Here is an 18,983-nt window from a genome sequence, read left to right on the forward strand (position 1 = left end):
ATTTTCTTTGTCTAAAATAAATTGCTGCACAAGAATAAATCGCTGCATTTGACTCAAACAGCCTCATTACTTACCTCATCCACTGTGTGTGTGCTTCTCTGTGACTTTAGCATAAACATATAGCTCGCTAGTTCATCATGTCTCAGTCAAAACTATACTCTCAGAAATTCAGAAAGGAGCGGGAATCAAATCCTGAATTCAACGGATGGTTGAAGCCTTTTATTGGAGATAATACACGGGCATACTGCCTGTATTGCAAGACTGATTTTTATGCCAAACTTTGCGATATAAAAAAACACATGCCAACTCAGAAACATACACAAGAGGCAAAGCCTTACAATAGTTTCACACAAAACAAACTGCAATTTATGGTAAAAAAAAATGACTCTTCAAAAAAAGCTAAAGCCACCATGGCATTAGTTATCGCTGAACACTGTTCTCTGCTGGCATGTGATCACGTTGGAGAAGCATGTAAAGCTGCTTTTTTTACACTGTGCAGCGTGCATTATGCAAATTACGCGATGACGTAATCATCTAGCGACTTCTAGCGACTTCTACGACAGCCAATAGCTACTTTCCTTACTGACGAGTTGGCAACACTGGCTTGAAGTACTGCAGTGCATCTCCTCCTCATGGACTGCCTATTGCGGACAGTCTGAGCACTGATGGAGGGATTGTGTGTTCCTGGTGTGACTCGGGCAGTTGTTGTGACCATCCTGTACCTGTCACGCGGGTGTGATATTCGGATGTACCCATCCTGTGCGGGTGTTGTTACACGTGGTCTTCCACTGCGAGAATGATCAGCCATCCTTCCTGTCTCCCTGTAGCGCCGTCTTAGGCGTCTCACGGTGCGGACATGGCGATTTATCGCCCTAGCCACATCAGCAGTCCTCATGCCTCCCTGCAGCATGCCTAATGCACGTTCACGCAGATGAGCAGGGACCCTGGGCATCTCTCTTGGGTGTTTTTCACAGTCGGCAGACAAGTCTCTTTAGTGTCCTGCGTTTTTAGAACTGTGACCTTAAATGCCTACTTTCTGTAAGCTGTTAAGGTCTTAACGACCATTCCACAGGTGCATGTTAATTAATTGATTATGGTTAATTGAACATGCATGGAAAACATTGTTTAAACCCTTTACAATAAAGATCTGTAAAGTTATTTGGATTTTTGCAACATTATTGTTGAAATACACAGTCCTGAAAAAGGGACATTATATATATATATATTATTGCACATGCTGTAAATTTAACCATATATAGTTTCTGTATATCTTTATCCCATATACTTATATTTAGACATATCTGTATATTTACACTTATTCAGTCAATGAATTTATTCCATCTCTGCTCACTTTACACTGTAGATTCATTTAAATATATAGATACAGTATATTCTTCTGTAAATCCAATTCATACATAGCCTTTATTTTTATTTATTTATTTATATATATATATATATATACATTGTATGTATGTATCATCTGCCTTCATATAACCCTAACCTCTGCATCCTCTTCTCTCACACCTACTATGGGAAATAGTTCAACTATTTTGAAATATGTAATATACCTATGTAATATAATATATATATTACATAACTTACATTTCTGGTTAGATGCTAACTGCATTTCATTGCCTTGTAACTATGTGCAATGACAATAAAATTGAATCTAATCTAATATATATATAATAGTTGAATATATACAGTATATATTTTAAAATATTAACACCAATTTTCTTCTCTAAATGCTTCTGCTAACGATTTACAAATAAATCTATTCATATCCAGCTTAATAAAGGAAACATTATGTAATTAAAAATAGTCCGAGGTTTAATGAGGTGTGACAGAATCTCGAGACTGTATTGTCCATTTAAAGGATTTAGAGGATGAGAATCTTATCTTGTAAAAAGTGAGAAGAATGCAAGTCAGTTCCAATTACATGTCCAAGCCTGAACTAATCTGCATTTCATAAAGAGAGCGGTGGAGACTTTTGACTTGTTCTGAGTATAGCAAGATTCTTGCTTTGATAATTTGTACTTTATAATTACATTAGATGTATTTTGTGTGTGTGTGTATGTGTGTGAGTGTGATTGAGTGTAGAAAGGGTGGATCTAAAAAGAGAGAGAGAGAGACTCAAGTCCCCAAGATTACTGCGACCTAACCAAACCTACTGTGAAAATTACAGATGACGCTGTGCACTTGTCTGAATTGCACTGCATTTGTAAAACATTATTAGTCTAGATCTAGTTGCAAATTACTACAAGAGCTTCAATGGAAGCAGGAGGAAAAAACATGTTACAAGGTCCGTGTTGTTGGATGGAAATAACTAACATGAACATCAATAAAATTTGCACAGACCTGTAAAGTACAGTCTGATCAAATCTCTTCCATGTCAGGTTTTTATCATGATTGTAAGATTCTGAGTCAACTACATTGTTTGTTATTGTGAGCTGGGTGCTGTAACGAAACAATTCCCCTTTGGGATTAAAAAGTATATCCGTCCTTCCATCCATTTATTCATCCATTCATCCATCCATCCATCCATAGTCACAGGATATTCATTCCATTACACTTTAACTTTACCAGACTTTTGTTAGACGAGTATATAATAATCAGATCAATAATAACAAAAACTAGGCACAGTGTCATGGTGTGGCACGCTCGGTCGCACTGCGCCGCTCAGTCACAACGTGCAGCACAATGAACATTTCAGCCCAGGAACTGATGTGCATATAGCAGGGAATTGTCCTAATTCACAATGAAAATAAGAATGTGATGTGCACTTAGGGCTGTGTTCTAGTATGCTAGTGAATTAACCAACAGGGAAAGAAAATATGTACTGAAGAAGAAGAATACTACAATATACTGTATGAATGACAACGGGCAGAAAAATTTATGGTTTCCACACCATAGAAAAGAACACTTGATGTGTTTTTAGCATTACATCCTATTAATTTGCATCAATTTATTTTATATTTAAGCAATATCACATAAGAGGGAGTGCTGTTGTACTGAATATCAGCACACCTGCAGTTCAGTTATAGATACTAGGGCACGGCCCAATTTGTTTGTTTGCTTAACCAGTTATTTTGCTCCAAGTATTAAGTATTAAAAGTAGTTTTAAACTCTTAACGGTACTCTGTAGCCAAACGGTAATGAGAATAAACCATGGAGGTGTTGAACAGTCCTGAGAAACTCACCAGATTTACTTTATATTTCCACTTATTCCACTTTAAAATATCAGCTCCATTAGCTTCCGTGCTTTTATATACAAAATAGTGTTAAATGGAAAGCTAGTGCCCTACAGTATGTAGGGTGTAACATCCTTAGTTCCACACAACAAGTAGTGCCCTTGATCAGGGGTTAGAGAGGGATTTGGGTTTCAGCCTTGTGTTAGAAGCTTGTTATCTTTGTAGCTAAGCGTTAGCCGTGAACAGAACGACACGGACAGTTCAGAGACGGTTCGGAGACGATTCAGAACGACTTAGAAGTGATTAGTGCAGAGACGGCGTGTTGTTTAAGACGACGTAACGTTATCAGATGTGTGTTCTTACTGAAAGTGCTTCTGTGACTGGGTGTGAATGTGGGTTTTGTCAGACAGCTGCTCTCTCCTCAGTACTGCGGACCGTACAGACCTAAGCCCAATCCCACTTCTATTTTCTACCCCATCCCCTACTCCTCGTATCCGTTCATTTCCATGTACACAAAAATCCTTATTAATGGCAAAAATTAGTTACATTTACGGGTCTGCTCGCTCGAGTGAGCAGCCATCTTGAAAGTTTCGCTTAGCCCTTCGTTTGAAGTGAGGTCCCAAAAAATCTTCGTTTCGAGGGCTATCTGGCCCTTCCCCTTATCCCTACCCCTCCAACCTAAAGAGAAATGAGACACCCCTACCCCTTCACGTGAACGTGCCAAACGGAGGGGTAGGGCTAAGTGTAGGGGTAAGGGGGAGAATTGGGATTGGGCTCTAGTCTCACCCACGCTGTGACACACAGTTAGTGTCATTAATGCTCTGCAGTTAATTGTGCAAGAAACCTCAGATAAACTGAGATCATTAAACCTTAAGGTGTGTATGTATGGAATGCTGGGTATTTTTCTAATAGATTTAGGTTTAAATTTGAAATTTAAATTGGAGTTGGTAAGTGGTAATGATATGCTGTTTAGACAGTATAACGAAACAATCCTATATTAATTATGAACTCAATTTATTATTATTATTATATTAGTCATTTCAGTTCAACCTACAGTATATTATTCTAGCTCCTTGTGTTAGTCCTTGGTTTAAATCTGGGGGAATAAATTTTGCAGTGTCTGCAAAATGACTAAAAACAGATAAAATGTAAATAATAAGACTCATCGCTGCATAATAAACAATGAAAAAGATTTAAATTTCTTTTTCGCTTGGCAGCAACGTGCCACTGTGTTCTAAGATTCACTGAACTGGAAAAAAAAAGATGCCACATTATAAAACACGAGCAACTCAGGAAAAACATGCCTGTGAGGCATGGCTATAAAAAAAAACGGTTCTGTCTTTAAACATAGTTGTGTGTAGGAATTTGTACATAGAATTTGTACAGAACTTACTGTGATCATTCCGATGTCTTGGCAGAGATCATTATCACCTCACACTGAGCGAGGCTACTCCAGAGGCCAGGCTTCCTCTGCTGGTCGGAGGTCAGGTATGATCTGCCTTCCTGCTGGTGTTGATGATGATGATGATGATGATGATGAATGATGATGGATGGGCACCTTGTGTTGGTGGATTCTTAAAACTGGCATCTGTATCTGGAGCAACGGCATCCCGGCGACAGCGAACGGCCCACAGATGGAATGTGTCTGGCAGCCTTATGCTGAATTAAATGCCATTTTTGGGATGAAGGAAAATGATTCTCATTCTCACAGCCTGAGCGGTAGAATGAAATTGTTGATACCTACTGTATATGACCACAGCGGGCTAGAGATATAAAGCACTCTACACTGCTGCTTTAGAATGAACCATAGCATCATTTTCAAGACTCGTACTGAAAAGCTACCACTTTGGAGATGAGAAGTCGATGCGTCATTGGAGGCTGATGACAATAAAGTTTTCTCTCTATAGCTCCTTCAGTCCTGCTGTTATAAACAGCCTTGCACATATGCTGTACGTATTATTCTGTAGAGGCTTTAAGGTTGACTGCAGAGATATTACAAAAGCCATTTTTCCTTTTTTGTGCATAACTCCTGTGCTGTATGTGCATGTCACGATTGTTCAGATTTTGTTCTTTTTTTAAACTTTTTTTGAAGAAATACAAATGTCTTACAAATGTAAAAAAAAATTTAATTAGTTTGGGCCAGGGGTCGCTCAGTGGTTAAGGCATTGGACTACGGTTCAGAAGATCCCGGGTTCAGACCCCACAACCACCAAGTTGCCACTGTTGGGCCCTTGAGCACGGCCCTTAACTCTCAACTCCTCAGATGTATAATGAGATAAAAAAAAATATGTAAGTCGCTCTGGATAAGGGCGTCTGCCAAATGCCTAGATGTAGATGTCTTTTTTGTTTTTTTTTATTAAAACAGCATGGTATAATTTTGATTGTCTATAAATTATATATAAAAATGATAAATAAATAGTTTGTTATGAGTTAAAAAAACTAAAACATAATGCCTGACATAATCAAAAAAATGTGTTTGAGAACAAACAAATATAAATTAAGAACACAAACAGAAAAGAACAACAAAAAATAATGCAAGGCATTTAATTGATTCATTGATTCACCTAATTAATTTTTTTTTTTTTTTTCCTCAGGAAAAAACTTTTTATTAGGATTGAGAAGAATAAAAAGTATAAAGCTACTGAAGGTAATTTACATATACAGTATACAATCCTGGGAGTCCTGTCTGGGGCATTGGTGGCTCAGTGGTGGGCTTTTCATCTGCCATGACATATGCCCAGGTTCACATAGATCAATGATCTGCTGTGGCGCCCTGCAATTGGAGAAAATATCCCAAAAAAACGACAAAAACATAAAACGAGCCATAACTGATTGTGAGTGCAGCCACCATCCATGAAAGGGTTAAAAGATTAAAAATGGAAACATTTTTCCATAAAGAGAATAATAAAATCTTTACATTTATTTTGATATTTATCCAAATTTAATATTTATCGTGCTCTAAGCCTCCTGGGTGGGCTATCCAAATGAGCCCACCCAGGAGGCTTAGGGCATGAGGCAGGGTACACCCTGGTGTACACTGATTGCGTATACGTGTGTGCCCTTGACACACACTCATTCACACACTATGGGCAACTTAGGAACACCTAATCTGCATGTCTTTGGACTGAGGGAGGAAACCGAGAGTCCTGTCTGGGGCATAATCCTGTCGGGAGTCCTGTCTGAGGCAAAATCGGTAAAAAATCTTTTACCGATTTTGGGGTTAATCAATCAGGCCCCTCATCTCCAGTGATTGTCAATCTTAATGCTTCAGCATACCGTGATATCTTGGACAATGCTATGCTTTTAATTAACTTCATTGCAACAGTTTGGGGAAGGTCCTTTTCTATTCCAACATGACTCCGTCCCAGCACACAAAGCAAGGACTATAAAGACACGGCTTGATGAGTTTGTTGGGGAAGAACTCGACCGGCCCGAACATAGAGCCCTGAGACCTCAACCCCATCGAGCTCTTTTTGGATAAACTGGAGCGATGGAGATGATGAGCCAGGCCTTCTCATCTAACATCAGTGCCTGACCTCATAAACACACACGAAATCCCACAGAAACACTCCAACATCTTGTGGACGGCCTTCCAAGGAGAGTAACCCACCATGAACGGGGAGAGGAAACCCACCATGAACGGGGAGAACATGCAAACTCCATGCACACAGAGACGGGAATCGAACCCGGACCCTGGAGGTGCAAGGCCACAGTGCAGACCACTGAGCAACCCTGGCACCACATGCTGTACATTTTAAACATTATATTATGCTTATTAATGCAACAACATTTTTCACCTTTCTGTAGGAGACTGTAGATTTTTAGCATTTTTATTTACAGTTTGGACATTAGGTGTTGCTTAAAGATGCAGAGTAGAAGAGCAAAAAAGCAATAAAAAAAAGCCTCTCTTTCTCTTTGTGTGTGTGTGTGTGTGTGTGTGTGGTTGAGAAAGGGGGTTATGAAGGGCATTTTGACATTCAGGAACACTTGGGGTAATTTACATTTACAGGAACCTCTGGGTATACGATGCTTGTGAAACACATTCAGCTTAAGATAAATTTTGCGTCTCCTTTCAGCTAAGCTCTCTCTGTGAAGTCTCTCTGGAGTACGGACACTGCCTTGGTTCTCTGGATTGTGTTCTTAATATTAAAACTGTATATATTTTAATATATTTGTAATAGAATAGTAGCGACTCCCATAATGCTGTTGATCACCATTTAAAAGGATGGAACACTGATTATTTGGGGTGTGATGTAAGGCTTTGTGCCATATTCCTAAGCACCAACTCAGCAGAGGAATCCATCACACACACACACACTTATACTAGAACAGTGAGAAACACAAGTGTGACACTCAATATTCTCCTACCACCTCAGCATGTCATTTTAAAACAGTTTTTTATTTTATTTTATACATATACCTTCATGCTTCGAAGCCCTCCAGCTCAATGTCATGTGAATTCTGTTGAAGCAAGAGCCATGTGACAGCAGCACAAGCTTTGAATCCTTGGTCCCAAAACAATGACTACTGACACTGCATAGTAGTCTGCTGCTCCCTGCATGCTTTATGAGCACTAACACAAAACATGGCTAGACATTAAAGGTCATCTTCACTGGCTGGGTTGAGGATTTTATACCAAAATCTATTTAAGTGCTTAAATCAAGTTAAATCACTCGATTTACAGTAGCTCTGCGGAACGGCAGAAGCTTCAAACGAATTTCAGCTGAACTTTGGAGTAAATTTTTGCATGGAACGAAGGTTGTGGAATCTGGTAACAGGTGGTGTGCAGAGCAAGAAAACTTCTAATAACCAAGTCCTATAGTAATGCACTTACACTATATGGACAAAAGTATTCGTCCAAACCAGTCAAGTATGGTATCGAATTCGGGTGTTAATCAATCAGGCCCCTCATCTCCAGTGATGGTCAATCTTAATGCTTTAGCATACCGCGATATATTGGACAATGCTATGCTTTTAATTAACTTCATTGCAACAGTTTGGGGAAGGTCCTTTTCTATTCCAACATGACTCCGTCCCAGAACACAAAGCAAAGAACAATAAAGACAATGCTTGATGAGTTTGTTGGGGAAGAACTCGACCGGCCCGAACATAGAGCCCTGAGACCTCAACCCCATCGAGCTCCTTTTGGATAAACTGGAACGATGGAGATGGTGAGCCAGGCCTTCTCACTCAACATCAGTGCCTGACCTCATAAACACTCTACAGAATGAATAGACACGAAATCCCACAGAAACACTCCAACATCTTGTGGATGGCCTTCCAAGGAGAGTGGAAGCTGTTAAAGCTGAAAAAGGAAAAATACTCCATATTGAAGTGCGTGTGTTGGGATATAATTTCATAGGAGATTTCATGTAGTCCATATACAGTACTGTAGGTGAACCTCAATTTGGATTTAAGACTTGAAAAACACAAACTATGCGTTTTACAGTAAATCAGAAACATGGCAGATGAGTATGCTTGCTTTATAAAGTAATTAAATATTAATAAAATAATTGTTATTTCATGCCCTAAATTTGGAAACCAGAAGTTGTCCATGTAACTAACTATAGTTGCTGTTTTAAATTCATTAAAGCCATATTCATGTATATATATTATGAACAAGAACCCAGGAAATCAACTTTGAAGCCCATCTATCGAAAAACCATGTCACAATGTCACAAGCATGTTCAATATACAATCTGTCCAGATTAATATAACCATCATGGACATGCAGAAAATGTTTTGGGTAACCTGAGGTTATTGTTGTTCAGCAATAAAATAAATAAATAAATAAATAAATAAATAAGTCCTTTCTGACCCACGTCCAATTTACAGCATCTCTTTTTGGACGTTAATGTTTGTGATTATTACTCGTCCCAGTATGCTGTCCCATTCTCCGTCTCTTCTGCCACTAAGGAGTGTAATGAAAGAAATGGTTGACCCACTGTGATGAGGCATGACATTTAGAAAGACTTTACAAGTAGGCTTTTGCATCGTTAGGCACATTTCACAACTGGTGCTATCAATTATGAAATGGCGCTGACATCGATTTCAAAGAGATGATATCACACTGTGTGGGAAGTCTCATCATATTGCATCTTCGCAGCTTTTCTTTTTTTTTTTTTTTTTTCTCTGGAGGGTCTCAATGAATGTCATGGCTGTTTTATATAGAGTGCTTCTTCTGCCATAAACAGAACACAGACATGTCTGTCTGCACTTTTTCCTCTTTCATCACTGACATCTGATCCTCAGCTAGTCATTGTCTGATCTCCCTGAAATGGTGTAACTTGAAGAGATAGCAAGACTGAAACTCAGTTATGGCAGAAAATGGAGTTTGCGCTCCTTTTAAACAGAGTTTTGTTTTAATAAAAGAAGACAAGCAATCGTTTGGAGGGAATCGTCGAAAGGCAGAGCTATGGTCCCTGTCTGCTACATACAGTACAAATTTAAACAACATAACTTTTTTTTATAAACAAATGAAATATTTTACAAATTAAAACAAAAAACAACACCCCCCCCCGCCCCAAATAAAAATAAACCCTGATCAGACCATCTGATCCAGCTTGCCACAGTATTCATGCCGGATGCCCTTCCTAACACATCTGGCCGACAGCATGGTCTCAGACTCGAGTCCCCAGATTACTAAAATCAAGATTCTAGCGCCTTAGCCACATGAGCCACCATTACCTCGGTTTAGGGTTCCCAGACTGCCACTAGGGTGGCGCTGATGTGCTGTGGTGTTTGACACCAGGACTTTGGCGACAGTTGCTGTGGTGCATCGTGTGTTCTGGTGCCTTTCTGTTATGACCAGCATTGATGTCGTGGCCTTTGGTTCTTGTGGGCATGAGTGAGCCTCGAGTGCACAGGATCCTGCCTTCAGTTTGGTCTATAGTTGGTGATCAGTGTTCTTTAGTTCACATCCTGCCATTAAATTAATGGAATGTAATCTTGCTATAGATTTTTACCTCCCTTTGGGGTGAATTTAAAGGATTTTTAATTGCATTTTTATTACCAGATTTTTAAACTCTGCAATAAATTTTGCATTATATTTTCTCTACGCTACAACCACACTTATATTTTAACTATTGTAGTTACTGTATAAACTGATTTTTACATATGGGACTCTGTCATAAACAAGAGTTTACGAGCTTCGTTCCAGTTTGACTCTTGCATGGAAACTGAATTAATAGAAATCACTATAGTACGCTACATAAGGCAGAACTAAGGCTTTTATTATGTACCTGTATATATAAAAATTACTGCCACCATAATGTACTCATGCATGCTTTTTATAAGGAGCTTTATTTAAAAAAAATAAAACTGAAACTCCATGAGTTACAGACCATAGGTTTTTTTTTTCTACAATGTCATAGCATATTGCTCTAAACTCTTTACCATCTTATGTTTTTGCCTTTTTGTGTAGGGCTGCTTGGTTGTCTTAAAATTTCTTCGATTATTAATATAATTCATTATAGTTTCGTAGTTTTATGGACGCATACTTTTTTCGTACTTAGTTTAAAGATAAAAAAAGGGAAATTCTAGTGAACAGTAAAATGCAAATCTATTTTGCAATCCTGGATTGTGCCACTGTCAATTTTTATTGTAATAATTTGGGCTCAGAGTCGGTCAGAAGCATAAACCATTTAAACGTTTTTTTTTTTTTTTAAACAACAAACTACTTTACAGCGTACTTGGAAAGCTTGGCTTTTGTCACATACACTCATCTCAGCACTGTGGGAGAAATCTGGATGCTGTTTTATTTCCCACATGGATTCTTGCCAGATAATGTCTTGTCCAAAAAAAAAAAAAACATGAAGCAGTCAGAGCAGGTCTGTCACATCCCTCCGCTTAACTGGGATTTTTAGTGCTTTTTCACACTCGTCTTTAAACCACTGGCCCAGGTAATAACTTCGCACCTGTTCTAACTGCCAATCATTGCAAAATTTTGCCCTTCTTACAGTGTGGACTGCCAAGCTTTATGTATAAGATACTTAATTAGAAATATTTTTCAGTTTGTTTCTAATTTATTGGATTATTATTTTTATTATTTTTATTATTAATAATGATTATAACCACTAAGCATACAATCATCTAATGTGCTAATTATTAAACCGTAAACAGCAATTAAATGTGTTGTAATTATTAGAGTTTAGAATTACAAACAGGCTTTTGATTCTCACACCACAGTTGATGTAACGTAACGCATTCTGGTCGGTAATCAGGTTATGGCTAAAAACAAGAATATTATAAATTCCAATATCTATTTAAATTAAGAAATATGACCTGATAATGGGTGCTGGTGTGAACAATATCAGCACGGCTCCGTAGCTCTGTAGCTATTTGGTGGTGAAACTAATGGTGGAGGGTCTTGTAAATCTCATAATTTTCTTTTCATATTTTCACTCAAAAAAAATGCGCTCCATTAACGTCTGGATTCTGACGTGTTAAATAGAACGCTAGTGCACTAGGGTGTACAATCCCTTGTTTCATACATCACATAGTGCCCTCAATTATGGGTTAGAGAAGCATTTGGGATTCATCCTTGTGTTTGAAGCTACTGTAGTTGGCTATCTAGCTCACCTAAGGTGTAAATAAATCAACATGAATAATTTGAAAGCGATTATTATAAGAATACGATCAAATAATTAGGTAATTATGTAACAACAACAAAAACAACAGTTAGTTGTTATTTTAAGACACAGAGGTCAGCCTTTCTGTAATAGTTCTTGCAAGAACAGTATTGTCAAGTGCATTTGCAAAAATCCGTCAAGCACCATAATGAAACTGTCTCTCATGAAGGCCGTCCCAGGAGGGCGAGACCAAAACCTACCTCTGCCACAGACGAGAAGTTCATTTAGAGTTATCAGCCTGAAAAATGACCAATTAACAGCACCTCAGATTAGAGGCGTTATGAAGTCTTTACAGAGCAGAAGTAGCAGAAACATCTCACCATTAACTGTTTAAAGGAGATTAATGCATTTTTTGGACGCCTTCAGCATTCCTTTACAATGTAGAAAGAAATAAAAATCAGGAACCATCATGGAGTTAGAAAGTGACCCCAAACTTTTGAACGGTAGTGTGTGACATTTTCTTAGAATTTTCCCTTAAATTTAGGACTAAATCTTAGTAAAGATAAAAATGATTCCCGAAACATCTTAAACCTAAAAACAGCTCCTACATTAATAATTGTTAAGTGTAGAGAGAAAGACTTTTAAGAGGCTAAAGAGTTTCTATAGCAGAGGACAAAAATATTCTCCAAGCCATTTTGCCCCCATCAATATGGAATGGATTACAAGTAATAAAATCAGTTTGGTAAATTAATGTAAGAACTTAAATATAGTAACTACTGTGTGGAAATTGGCGGTTTCACATTTAACATTTGGCTGTTTTAATTATCTTTAGGATATTTAGCGTACTGTATAACAGTAACTTTGCATAAAATAGCATGTAGTGATGATTCTACAATTTCTTTATATACAAACATTATGATTTGACAGTTTATTCTATTATCATATATTCTATTTTTACAAAGAGTCTATTTTAAGACCTTAATCATAGATGTTTTATCAACCAGTCAAAGTCCTTGAATTGCCGCCTCATCCCCAGCAATGGGGTCGACCACGCCTCCTCACTAAGATAAAAAGTTTTGTACTTTCCTTACTCAGAGTTGCTCTGAGAAGTTTCCTAAATCACTTCTGCACTTGCCGACAAGGGTTTCTACACCAAGTACTAAATTACATTTTTCTTGGGAATCAAATACTTATTTTATGCAAATCAATTTATAACAATTATATAATGGTGTTTTTTTCTGTATTTTTGTTTGCTATTCTGTCTCTATTCTTTACAATAAACCTATAATAAATTATAGACCTTTTATTTCTTCATTTCATATAAAGGGTGCCTCAAGACGTTTGCACGCTACTGCATGTTTGTGTGCACAAAACCTATTAGTATATAGCGATAGTAGTAGTATATCTTCAAAAAGTTTGGTATGTGAGTTATCGAGTCACTTACAGTTTTATTACTATTGCTGCCAAGGGACTCATTATTGCACACATACACGAAAAGATTTAATAGTAGCAATAAACATTTCCTGTTTTTTTTTTTTTTTTATGTGTGAAAAGAGTTTAGCTGAGAAATCTCTTAAACGCTTCGGTTTTCTTGTGCTACATTTGCAGCATTTCTTTCACCAAGGAAATAATTGAAAGACTGGGCAATTTAATGCTTCCTTATTAAATATGCTTGCATACGTGAAGGAAAAAAAATTATAGATCCGATAATGCGGGTGTGTAAAAACAATCTACATAAAACTGTAATATAACGGATTGTTAGTACACACAGTCAGTCTGTTGTTAAGCATCTTTAACAAAAAATTATAGGCCAGACTAGCCAGACTGAACATCACATCTCAAGAGAAAAATTCAGGCCAACAAATCGCTGATGTTTTTAATCAAACACCTCGTTACAGTTTATCCTATATTTAAACAATATCACATGAGAAAGAGAGAGTGAGAGAGAGAGTGCTGTTGTGCTGATTATCAGCATGGCTGAAACACTCACAGCCCATATTGTGTTATCCAGTATAGAGGGTTGCAGGAGGGCCTTGAGCCTATCCCAGGAGACTTGGAGCATGAGGCGGTGCACACCCTGGACAGGGTGCCGATCCATCACAGTGCACACACACACACGACAGGTAATTTGGGAACAGCAGTTACTTTAATTTGCATATCTTTGGACTGTGGGAGGAAACCAGACTACCCAGAGGAAACCTACCAAGCACAGGGAGAACATTCACACAGACCCGAAACAATTTTTTTTTCTTTTTAAACTACTGTATCTTGTCAAGTAAAGACTTTACAGCCTCAGATTTGTCTTACATTACAGTAATTTGTTCATCGGTAATATTCTAAATGAGTTTTTAGCCAAAATTGCCTTCATAATACTGTAGAAGAGCTCGATAATCTTATGAAAACCTGACAGTTTTAACCTACTGGGGCCATTTGGATTCTCCCCATGAAGAATATTATATTATGCTTCTTAAAAAAGGATAATCTTAGTAATCAGAAAGCAGTATTTTTAAGATTTAAAGGCTCCCATATTTTACTATTTTTAACCAAGTTAACAGCGGGCCTCGGAAGTGTGTTGATTACTGGTTCAGCTGAAATACACTTTTTAATGGCATTTTTTTTTCAAGCTCAATTTATTTCATTTTTTGTGTAAATGTTAATGAGGTTCTGCTGATCTACACCCCACCAGAGAACAGCAGAACCGGGCAAGAAGCCAGAGGAGGGTTATCTTCACAATAGGGAGAAAAACATGTAATTGCACAGTACAAAATGGACAAAAAGACAAAAAGCAGGCTTTTTTTAAATCCACTTTTTTGATTGTTTATTTGTACACACACACTGGAGACCCATGTGAATGCCTAAAATGGAATAAAAAGTGAATTATGCATAATAGGTCCCCTTTAGGGTTAGAATTATGCGCACACAATATATATCTACAGGAATAACAATGTCAGTACAATTTTAACCTCACAAAACTGAAAACAAAAAACATGCACTAAACACCTGCATATCAGAGTGTGTGTTTTTTTTTGTGAGAGTAACTTAAAATTACAGTATGTGCATATATAGTAAACACTGTATATTTACTGTTTTGTCACTGCTGATATTAATGCTAAAAGACTGGGTATGATTAGTATTTTAGGTATAAAGCTGCTATACATTGTTTTTTTTTATAAATAATATAAATGTGTATAATAAGGATAATAATTAGGACCTTCTATTATGTATTGCAGTGATATGATTCGGATTATTCTGCATATCTCAGAGGTACACCGATCCACTACATCTGTGAGCAAGAAAAACAGCAGGTGCACTGGCAAGGAATGAATGGCATGGACGCTGTGAGACAGAATGTAAATTAGGAGTCTTGAGATTCCTGGTAAAGCCTCATCTTCTGCCCGACTGATATGCACTGTCCTTTGCTCAGAGAATGATAAGTGGGAGCTGTGTGATCATAATGTCATCTCATCTTGACTACCTGCCAGGAGGATAGAAGTAACAGTACATCAAAGACTTGACCATACGGTCTCCACAAGGAGCTTACGTTTCCTGCTCACGTCTCGGCTTTCTGGTCTTTCTTCACAAAACGATCTGATAACAAAGGAGCTTTAGCTGCTGCTAGAAAGATACTTTGCACATGGGCATTTAAATGCGCACAGAAAAACAAGCAAATACATAATTCTACTTAGGTACTATACAGTATGAACCGTGCATGTGGAACACTAATGGCCTTGGTAATTAAAATTTCTAGTTTGGTTTATAGAACTAGTTTGGGGACGAAACAGATTCTGGAGGCCAGAACTGAGCTGAGAGTTCTTCATCACCGATGCAAACTATTGAGAATCCATTAACATGGTGTCGCTAAGTGAGTCCATAAATAAGTAAATAGGCACAGATTAGAACGGGAAGGTGACGCAGATGGAGAGAGTTAATTTGAGTACTTTAGGAAAGTCTTTTCTCCTGCTTTGCCTTCTAGGTGAATTTTATCGAACACAACTTCTAACATTTAGGACAAACTGAACCAACTTATTCCATACTGTAGTTACTTACTGTATTCTACATATTTATTTAAACACTTTGTGGGCAATAAAATTTAAATAATGTTGGAATATAATGATATAATGACCAGTGAAACTTGGTTATGTCTCTATTACTGCACACTGGAAGTTTATTCCCCTTTATACCACAGGAATTTGCTGACAATGAAATTCTTACAATTATTCAAAAAGTAATAGACAAATATACACTCACTCATTTTCTATACTGCTTTATCCTGTATACACGGTCACGGGAGGGCAGGAACCTATCCCGGGAGACTTGGGGCACGAGGTGGGGTACACCCTGGATGGGGTGCCAATCCATCCAATCTGCATGTTTTTGGACTCCAGAGTACCCAGAGGAAACCCACCACACACACAGACCCTGAGGTGGGATTTGAACCCAGACCCACCTTGGAGGTGCAAAGTGACATTGCTAACCACTTAGCCTCTGTCCCGCCCACAAAGAGACAATAGTTAATATTATTGAACCCAGTGAACCACAAGTTGTTCTGCATTAGACTAACCTTGGGAATTATCAAGTAGAATTTTGAATTACTTTACTTTTTATTTAGGTTAAAGTCAAGAGCATTTGAGCTACAAAGTGGAAAATAAAAACAAACAAACAAAAAAAAAAAGCCAGCTAACTGTGATGTCTTGACAGTTTGCAGTTTTGAGGAGGTAAATGTACAAGTTTTTGCAAACTAACATGTTGGACTGCTGCTTGATCTTAAAGCTTTTGATATGCACTTTTATACAGCATAAGCCATTTTAAAAGGTAAGCACTACTTTTTAAACCACTGATGCTGTTAATTTTGGTTATCACCCAGTGGAACGGCCGAATTTTAAGAATAAGGGGTTTTCATTGATATGTTCCTATACGTCCGAATTTTGGAGTTATAGGTTTCTGTTAAATGTGGACTTGATTTCTTTTATGGTATAGCTGCTGTGTGTCACGTACTGTCAGGTGTTGGACTGTGGGCATGGTGTGGCAGGCATAGACGTAGAGGAGGATGATGTTGAAACAAATAATCTTTTAATAAACAAATAATAAATTAAACAAACAAGAACAAAGGGAGTTGGCTTAAACTTGGAAGCATACTATAACCAAAACCAATAAACAACTAATACACAGACAAGGGATCACACAACCTAATATACAGTACAGACATGGGATACAAACCGGACAAGACAAGACACACTAATCAGACTAGCGGACTAAACACTAGGGACTATACATGCAAGGGGCTAAACACACAAGACAGGCTTGGCTAGGCCTACTAGCGGTTATGCACATTGGCTGCTAAGCTGACTAGTAGCTAAACAGACTAATTGCTAAACAGGCTAGTAGCCGGAGACCCAAGGGGCAGACGGACTAGGTACACAGCAGACTAGGTATGAAACAGACTAAGAACTCTAAAGGTTAGTGGCTAAACAGGTTAGTACCTAAACAGACTGTGATCTAACCAGACGAGGAGACTAGACAGACTCGAAGAGTAAACAGACTAAGATCTAAGCAGGTTAGTAGTGCACTGTTTAGTATTTATACAGACTAAGAACTATACATGCAAAAGAGGTTACATACTAAATAATGACAAATATAAACTTAAAGCTCCATAAACCAAATGCCAACTAAACAAACTAAAACAGACCATAACAAGACCAAACAAAACCCACTTAACAGAACTGAAAATAACATTAATGCTCGACCCAGTTTCCCAGAACAACCAGCTATTTATAACAAGACTAATTAGCTACCTTGTTCAGGTGAGCACCCACATCACCTGACCGAGGTGCCTTCTGGGAAACTGAGTCTACCAACAAAAACTACAAAATCAACAGTGCCCTCTAGTGGGCGACCCTTACACTATGATCTATTCTTTTCATTTTCTATCTCTTCCTCTCTCAAAGTAAAAAAAAAATGGCACATGAAGAACAGATTATCGTCTTATCAAAAACACAAAGAGAACTCCTATTCAATCCATTTGTAATTAGGATTTCGTAATGCTGAGTGTCCACCTTACGTGTCACAGTGTAAGTGTTAGAAAGAAGAGAGAAGATAACAGTAATAATACTACTAATCAACATCCTCTGATGAATCAGAACTGCCGTGTGGTATAAACACTTCCAGGTCATGGACAAATATCACACTCTTAATGTTTATTAATGTGACAGCGTTGCGCCATCATTAGCTCGCAGCTCTGTAAATGTAGATACGACTGCAGGATTCGATACGGCTCAACAACTTTCTGTACCCTTCCATCGACATTATATTATATATATACGAGGAGTGTTCAAGTAAAAGCGGGACAGAATAACAGAAAACAGTTCTGAGAGTAAAAACTTTCTTTATGTCTCTAGGTATATAATCCCCCAATACACTAATGCACTTATCTCAGTGTTTCACTAGTGTTTGGACACCATCAAGGTAGAAAGTTCTCTTATGATCGGACTGCCCGCTTAATGTTTAAAACCCAGGCCTCCCAGGAACTCCTTTAATCTCTCAAACATGTGGAAATGTCTTGGAGTGAGGTCAGGACTGTACTGGGGACGAGGTGATAACTCATAGCCGAGTTCCTGTATTATGCTGTAAAGTGGTGTTTCAAGTCTTTCAAGTTCAAACTTGTTAAATGTTCATGAGAATGAGTGCACTAGACTCCGAGCCACCTTGGACGAAATCTTCATTCCCGGACATACGGCCGTCTTTAAATTGTTTCCACAGTTCAGATGTTCAAGACAGCTACGACTCTCATCACGACTCTCATCATTTATTAAAGTGTCATAAATTCACATTCACAACAGAAATGTTTATGATGAAGGATACAGTTTTACAGTTTTGCATCTTTCGAGATCAAATGTGCTAAAACATTATTCACATTTAAATTAAGACTTAAAACTCATCTGTTTTAGCTGTTTACTGCATGAGCACTGTGCTACGTCCAAACTGACTGCACTGTATTCAATGTTTACTTTTTAGGTTCAACTGTTTAGGTTTTTAAAGCATTTTTATGTTGTTGTTTTTTTTTAGTTTTACTGCTATCATTTTTTATCTCTTTTTATAATTATTTTCTTCTCTTTTATGTAAAGAACTTTAAATTACCATTGTATATAAAATATGCTATACAAATAAGCTTGCCTTGCCTTTTGTCTAACAGCTTTTATACTTCTACAGTATATACAGCACATAC

The sequence above is a fragment of the Clarias gariepinus genome, chromosome 13, assembly GCF_024256425.1.
Source record: "Clarias gariepinus isolate MV-2021 ecotype Netherlands chromosome 13, CGAR_prim_01v2, whole genome shotgun sequence".
NCBI classification, from domain to species: domain Eukaryota; kingdom Metazoa; phylum Chordata; class Actinopteri; order Siluriformes; family Clariidae; genus Clarias; species Clarias gariepinus.